We start from the raw sequence: 8,138 nt of genomic DNA on the forward strand, positions 1-8,138 counted from the left end.
GGCTGGCCCTTTTTCCCAAAGAGCCTTTCCCCCTTCTTCATCTTCTGCACTCTTATCCTTTCCAGCCCAAATCCTTGGCAGGTACAGAGATGTGCTCTCAGTCCTGTTGTGCACCTGGTACCAAAAGTGTTAATCCAATTTCTGCTGTGTCTGCATGTTTTTAGCAAAGAAACAGGGTATGCAGGAGCTGCTTTCTCATCAAGGACAGAAGGAAGATAAGGGGAAGACATCTGCCTTAGGAATGCAGCTGTAGCCAAAACAAGATTCTAGAAAAAACAGAACCTGGGAACATGGGGAAAGTTTTATGGTAATGAACAATTATAATACACACGTGGTGACTGTATATAAGCCACATGCTTGTTGTGAATTGTGTGCACACCAGATGGAGCTTATCCCCTGTGCACCAGGCCTGTGATAACTTCTTAAAGCTACCTTGGTGTTAAGGGGTTTTATTTTACTTGCTTTTTGGTGAATTTTGGTGACAGTTATTGGCCACCCAGACGGGAGCTCACCTCTGAGCCTCGACGGATCTGCAGTCGACAGATCTCCAGCCGGCACCGAGGGGTTCTCGGGGAGAACCTCGGCCTCAGACCGTCAGGGGCTCGAGGCAAGATCCCTGGGGTGAGTAAAGGCATCATTTAAATTGTTTATTTGGGGTTATTGATGAGGGGTACGAATCCCCTCACAGAGTAACTGGTGAGGGGTTTGAGTCACCTAACAGGGTCTGAGTTCACTGTGTGGGGCTTTGAGTCCCCCAGGACTCCTGGGGCTTCCAGTCCCTCAGGACTAGGGGATTGAATTCCCTCTGAGGAGTTCCCCTGAAGCAGGAAACTCAGTGTTGTAGCTGGTCGAGGAGAAAAAAACGCAGGTTCATAACACCCTAACCAAAACATTGCTGTACCTGCTTTTGTGGTGGAGTTCAGTTAGATACTGTGAATTCTTTCTGGTCTCTGGCAGTGTGCGTGTGAGTGGGTTGTGTGTTGATTTCAGTTTGCCGGCCTGCAAAACCAGCACTGGGACGCCTGTGATATAAAGCTCTTTTTCTGGAAGAGTGTTGAAACTTAACTGACTGTTGGGGTTTCGAAGCAATCGGGGGTGTGTGCTATCGATTACCGATTTGCTTTCTGCGTGCGCGGCTGAAATACACTTGTGGATGCGAAGCGCCCTCTCGTGCCAGTGCGCGCAGGATTCCCGGCACGAGTGGGAGCGGGCGGGAGGGCAGGGACACCCCCAGTTGCAGCTCAGCCGTTCACCCGCCGTCACCTTGGCTCGGGGAGGAGGAGGGAAAAGAAACCCAACAGACTCGCAGCACAGCAGCCCGGGCCCGGCTCGGCCTGGGCAGCGTCACCCGCCCGCTGCAGCACAGAGCCTTGGGCTCCCCGCGCCCAGGTAATCGTTGTGTTCGCTTTCCAGCCGTTGTTATATACTTGTATTATTGAGTATGGGGGCGGTCTGTTCTAAAACTAGGGTGGGAAATGATATCCCGAACTCCCCGTTGAAATGTATATTGAACCACTGGGAAAAGATAGGGGGAGACACGCTACTTAAATCCAGACTAATCCAATATTGTAACCACTTGTGGCCGCTATATAAACTGGACAATCAGGCGAAGTGGCCAGAGAACGGCACCTTAGATTATCACATCCTGTTAGAGCTGAGGCTGTTTTGTAGAAGAGAGGAGAAGTGGAGCGAGATGCCGTATGTAGATCTGTTCTTTACTTTAAGAGACCATCTGGAATTACAAAGGGGGTGCCTACCCAGCCTATCAAACCCTCTCACGTCAGCTTTTGGAAAGGAAAGGGAAAAGGATAGGAGACCAAAGAGATCTTGTTCCTCTTGTAGTATTGGGCACCACTGTTTGAAATGCCACAGCCGATGGGAAGAGGATGATGTAGAAATGCTAGAGGCACCAGGTGCAGGAGACAGGGGGATAGAGAATTGGGGTGTGCCTGATAAGGGGGAAGCACAAGGAGGGGATGAGCAGTCAGGGGGGAGGCAAGAGTTAATTTCAAGTCCAGTGGTGGGGAGAACCCAGGGTGAGCAGGAGGTGAGAGAGCAGGAGGTAGGGAAGCAGGAGGTGAGAGAGCAGGAGGTAGGGAAGCAGGAGATGAGAGAGCAGGAGGTAGGGAAGCAGGAGGTCACAGAGCAGGACATAGGGGAGCAGGAGGTGAGAGAGCAGGACATAGGGGAGCAGGAGGTAGGGGAGCAGGAGGGAAGAAAGCAGAAGGTAGGGGAGCAAGAGGTGAAAAAGCAGGAGGTAGGGGAGCAGGAGGAGAGAAAGCTGGAGGGGGATAAGCAGGAGGCCAGAGCTCAGCTCTGGGCAGGGGTGGGATCTCACAGCCTGACAGTGGTGAAGGTACCTTTCTCCCCAGTCGATCTCGAGGCATGGATGAGACTGGCAGGGCCCTACAGAGAAGATCCAGAGAGAGTATCTAGAGTATTTGAAACCATTCTCAAGACACAGAACCCGGATTGGGGGCTTATACAAGTTCTGTTATATACTCTATTGGACTCCACAGAAAGAAAGATGGTGCTCAGGACTGCTAGGAAAGAGGTGGACAGGATAGGTACAGCAGGTGAATTACCAGGAACTCTGGAAGAACATTTTCCCTCCCAGGACCCCTGTTGGGACCCTAACACAAAGGAGGGGAGGCTTTTTCTGGAACAATATCAACAGTGGATATTATTTGGCTTTAGACATGCAATGCCAAAGGCAATCAATTGGTCTAAACTTTATGAGGTGAAACAAGAACCGCATGAGACTCCAACTGCATTTGTGGAACGCCTGAGGGCAACTGCCAGGAGATACACTAATATTGATCCAGAAAAACCAGAGGAAGCTGTACAGCTGGCTTCCATTTTCATAGGGAACTCAGCCCCAGATATTAGAAAGAAGTTACAAAAGCTGGAGGGAGCAGAGTCTCGTGACCTAGGAGAACTCTTACAAGTGGCCTGGATAGCTTTTAATAACAGGGGAGAAGAGGAAGAAAACAAGATCCGGGAGAGAGAAAAGGAGAAGGAGCAGAAAGAAAAGAGACGGGAAATGGAATGGGAGGAGAGAAAAAAGAAATGGGAAATGGAAAGGGAGGAGAGAGAAAAGAAACGGGAGGTGGAAAGAAACAGAAGAGAAAGATGTAGGGATGCAATGCTGAGCGCAGCCCTGCAGAGAGCGCTTTTTAACCGCAGGAGCGAGAGGGGCTCTGCCCGCGGGGGGCTGCAGCCGAACCAGTGCGCCTATTGCCGGGGACTTGGGCACTGGAAACGGGAATGCCCCAAAAACCGGAAAGAGCCCAAGGTAACCGAGCTAACCCTCCATCAGGAATGACGGGAACCGGGAGTGAAAACCCCAGCTAAACCTCCCGGGCTGAGGAAAAAGAGAAAATTGACTTTTTAATAGACACTGGGGCTACTTACTCGGTATTAAATACAAATCATGGAAAATTAAAACAAGAAACTGTAAACATTGTTGGTGCAACAGGGAAAGAAGAAAAACAAACGTTATTGAACCCCATTAACTTTAAATTTGACAAACAGTGGATAACACACCAATGTTTATATATGCCTGAATGTCCAGTTCCCCTGCTAGGAAGAGACCTGCTATATTGCAGGCATGGATTTTGTTTAAAGACAGAGAAATGCAATTGTTGGTATTTGAGACTAAAGCCATCGAGGCAAGGACTTTTACGTTGCAGGGAATACTGGAACCAGACAATTCTGGAGGAATAGAAACAACAAAAAATGCAGTAAACCACCTTTGATTTGGATCAGTGGAACTCCAGACCATTCCCAACAAGCTCAGCCTGTAAGAGTTACCCTAAAACCTGGACCAAAACCAGTAAAGCAGAAAAAATATTCTTTAAAATTAGTAGCTAGGAGGGGAGTCATGAGTCTAATTGAAAATTTCAGGGAATTTGGATTGTTGATAGAATGTAAGCCAGAACACTCCCATTTTGCCAGTTAAAAAGCATGAGATTAAAAAGTACAGGTTGGTGCTACGAGCAATCAGTCAAATATTTCAGGATATCCACCCTGTTGTAGCCAATCCCTTTACCCTGTTAACATCCCTTATAGAATATCACCAATGGTTTACAGTGTTAGGTTTGAATGATGCCTTCTTTTGCATACCTCTTGATAAGCAAAGCCAGGGCATTTTTGCCTTTGAATGGGAAAATCTTCAGACTGATGGGAAGGCTCAGTTTACCTGGACTGTGTTACCACAGGGATTTAAAAATAGTCCCATGATTTCTGGGAACCAACTAGCAAAAAAATTAGAGACCTGGAAAAAGGAGAACCCTGAAGGGTTGGTCCTGCAGTATGTTGATGATATCTTACTAGCAACTGAAACTAATGAAAAGTGCATGGAACTGATTATCAGTCTTCTAAATTTCCTAGGCCAATGAAGTTATGAAGTATTTTAAGAAAAAGCTCAAGTAATGAGGCAGCAAGTTACCTACCTAGGGTTTGAAATGATACCAGGAAATTTGGAACAGACAGAAAAGAGGCCACCTGCCAAGTACCCTAACCTGCAATTGCCTGAGATTAACAGTATCCCTGGCTATGGCTGGATGGTATAGATTGTGGGTTTTAAATTATGGACTTTTGGTCAAATCATTGAGCTTCTAAAGGAGGCCCTGGAAGGACTTTTGATTTTGACTCCTGAGAGTGAACACGTGTTCTGTAACCTAAAGATGGCCCTGATGTCTGCACCTGCCTTAGGACTTCCAGACTTAAAGCCCTTTGAGCTTTTTGGGCAGGAATGACAGCACCTCATCCTTGGAAGGCTCCTCTGGCTCAGAAGGCAGAGACTTCAAGAGTCTTCAAAGTGGGGTGTTCTTCAGAACAACTGGACAAAGTCAGCCAGGGATGGTTCAGATGCCTGCAAGCTGTAGCAGTGACTGTTCTCATCCAAGAGGCCAGGAAATTGACTTTGGGACAAAAGATAGTAGTGTACACTTCACACACTATAACCATTGTGTTTTGCCAAAAAGGAGGGCATTGGCTTTTCCCAAGCTGTATGCTGAAATATCAAACTGTTCTAGTGGAGCGAGAGGAGGTGGAGCTGAAAGTAACCACAGTGGGAAATCCAGCCCAGGTCCTGAACATCCCAATGCAAGAACAGCAGACCCTCAATCACCTGTACATAGTTGAGCAAGTTTATGTAAGCTGACCAGACCTACAAGATGCACCAGCTGAAGATCCAGAGTTCTTTACAGAAGGAAGTGGCTTGGTGCAAGATGGAGAATAAAAAGCTGGCTATGCCATAGTAATTCCAACCAAGGTAACAGAGGCTGCACCACTGTCCATGGACACCTCAGCTGAAAAGGCAGAGCTCACAGTGCTATGACGAGCCCTGGAACTGGCAGCAGGAGGAAGAGCAAACATATGGACTCACTTGAAATACACTTTTTTATTGCTCATGCCCGTGGAACCATATGTAAGGGAAGAGGTCTATTAACAGCACAGGGATCTCTGATTAATATACACAATAAATACTGTCCTTTCTTGATGCCATCCAGAGAAGTGTCTGTGCTAAACTGCAGGCCACACCAGCGTGGGGATTCCCATGTTCTTGTTGGAAACTGACTTGCAGATAAATCTGCACAAGAGGTTGCACAACAAGGCATCCTGGCATTAATACCTAAGAAAGCTGTTTCACTCCCAGAAGTTATCCCTGGATATAGTTAGGCAGATGTAAAATTAGCTACTTACCTAAAAGCCCTGAACAGAGAGGGTGGATGGCTACTAACTCCCAACAACCAGACCATAGTCCCACCACCAGTGATTGCTCCAGATTGTCAAGGAGAAGTACCAACAGACTCACTGGGGAACCAGTGCTATGGTGACTGGTGCAAGGACTCAGATACCAGTGTGCCTATGACAAAAAGTGTCAAATCTCTTACAGAAAAATGCCTGATATGTCTTAAAAGTAATCCTTTGAATTCAAAAAGACTGCCTCCATGGATCACTAAAAGAGGAAACACCCCCAGGGATTACTGGCAGATTGTTTTTCCTGAGCTACCACACCAATAGTGATACAGTTATCTCTTGGTATTATTTGCTGGACACCTTTTCCAGGTGGCCAGAAGTTTTCCCCTGCTGCACCAGCAAGGCCAGGGAAGTCACCAAGGCACTCCTCAAAGAGATCATACCCAGGCTTGGAGTTCCTGTTGGGATGTAATCTGATAGGGGACACCATTTCATATCTGAAGTGTTACAGCAATTTAGTAATCAGTTGGCATTTATATAATCCATGGAGACTGTAATCTAGCAGAGGGGTTGAGTGAATGAATCAAACTTTAAAGAGACAGATTGGCAAAATGTGTCAGGAAGCTTTCTTAAAATGGCCACAGGTGTTGTGTTTGCCTATTGTGCTATGAGTACAGCCCCAAACCAACCTGAAAGTGAGCCAATATGAATTGGTGTTTGGGAGATCATCTTCTGCTGCAACTTTCCCTGGATCTGAGGAGAAAATTTGGAATCAGGAAATAGAACAATATTTAAGTTTAATAGGGAAACCCTTGAATGGACAAAAAATGGTTTGTCATTCTCTCAGAACCTCTTACCCTGGACACTCCAGTTCACTCATTTCAGCCTGGGGATCACATACACATCCAGATCTGGAAACCTGAGCCACTTCAGGAGCAGTGGAAAGGACCTTATCTGGTTCAGTTGACTACAAGACCAGCTGTGAAAGGAATTACCTCCTGAACACATTGCACCTGAATTCAGAGGTCTCCTGACTCAGAGCAGACAGTGGAAAACACCAGACCCTTGCAGCTGAAAATGTTGAAGACATCTGTAAATGAGCAATTAAATGTATAAACTAATATTTATGGGAATTATTTTATCTTTAGGTGGAGGTGTTGAAGAAAATTTAATATTGACTTGAATTTGGTTTGGTAAGATGCACAATCTGTACAGTAGTACAGCCTGCCTCCCTATCCCAAATTCAGCAGGGGAACCTATTCCTTGGGAAATTATCCCTATAAATCTGTCAGTGGTGATTCATTATGATAATCTGACATTACAAAACAGAATGACCTTAGATCTATTGCTGGCCAAAGGGGGTTGTAAATATTTAAAACTGGATAGAGAACATTGTTGTGTACACATCCCAAATGTAACAGAAGATCTCCAAAGTCCACTAAATCTGGCCAGTTGCTGAGGATAGCAATGCTATCCTGAAACTAATTGGTTCACTAAAATTCTTCAAGGAACAGTGTTATGGTCCCTGAAAGGAAGGCTGGCTGGAATACTGGAAACCATTATAATTGTGATTGTCATTGTAATAAGTTTCAGCATTGCTATTGGTTATGTTTGCAAAATGATCAGACATAATTGTATGGGAATATAGGTGACTAGAGATAGAAATTGAGTTGGAACTTATCAAATGGCCTTAAGGAATTTGAGGTGTTTTAAAAGGGGGAATTGATACCAAAAGTGTTAATCCAATTTCTGCTCTGTCTTTGTTCTTTTAGCATAAAGAAACGGGGTATGCAGTAGCTGCTTTCTCAGCAAGGACCTATTGAATTCCTAAAACATCTGGCTTAGGAATGCAGCTACAGCCAAAACAAGGCTATAAAAAAACCTGAACCTGGGAGCATGGGGAGGGTTTTATGGTAATGGGCACTTACAATATGCATGTGGTGACTGTGTATAAGCAAGGCACTTGTAGAGAATTGTGTGCACACTGGGTGGAGCTTATTCTGTAATAAATGATGGCTCCTCTTAACACGACATTGGTGTTAAGGAGTTTTATTTTACTCAGGTTTTGGTGAATTTCAGTGGTGGAATGAGGGGCTAATGGTTCTGCAGCCCAGTGATGTCTCAGTGAGGGGTTGCTTTCCATTAGAATTTGCCACATGCTATTACAGAGTTATGTTCTACTTATTTAAATACTCAAAAGACAGATCTAATTTATGGAAGCCAAACTTCCTCACTCCTGTTTTTCTTGCAGGTGCACATGTGCTCTCCTAGTAACTGCAATCCCCAAAAACCAATTTCAGCACAACCTGACAGCTGTGCTCCTGCATCTTGTGGCCTCTGTGTGGTGACAGCCAGCTTGGAGGCACATATTTGTGGGTGAATCCATGGAGACATGATGAATTATGCTGTGGGAATCATTTCCCTGCCTTTGC

This window comes from Parus major, chromosome 18 (genome assembly GCF_001522545.3).
Source record: "Parus major isolate Abel chromosome 18, Parus_major1.1, whole genome shotgun sequence".
Classification (NCBI taxonomy): domain Eukaryota; kingdom Metazoa; phylum Chordata; class Aves; order Passeriformes; family Paridae; genus Parus; species Parus major.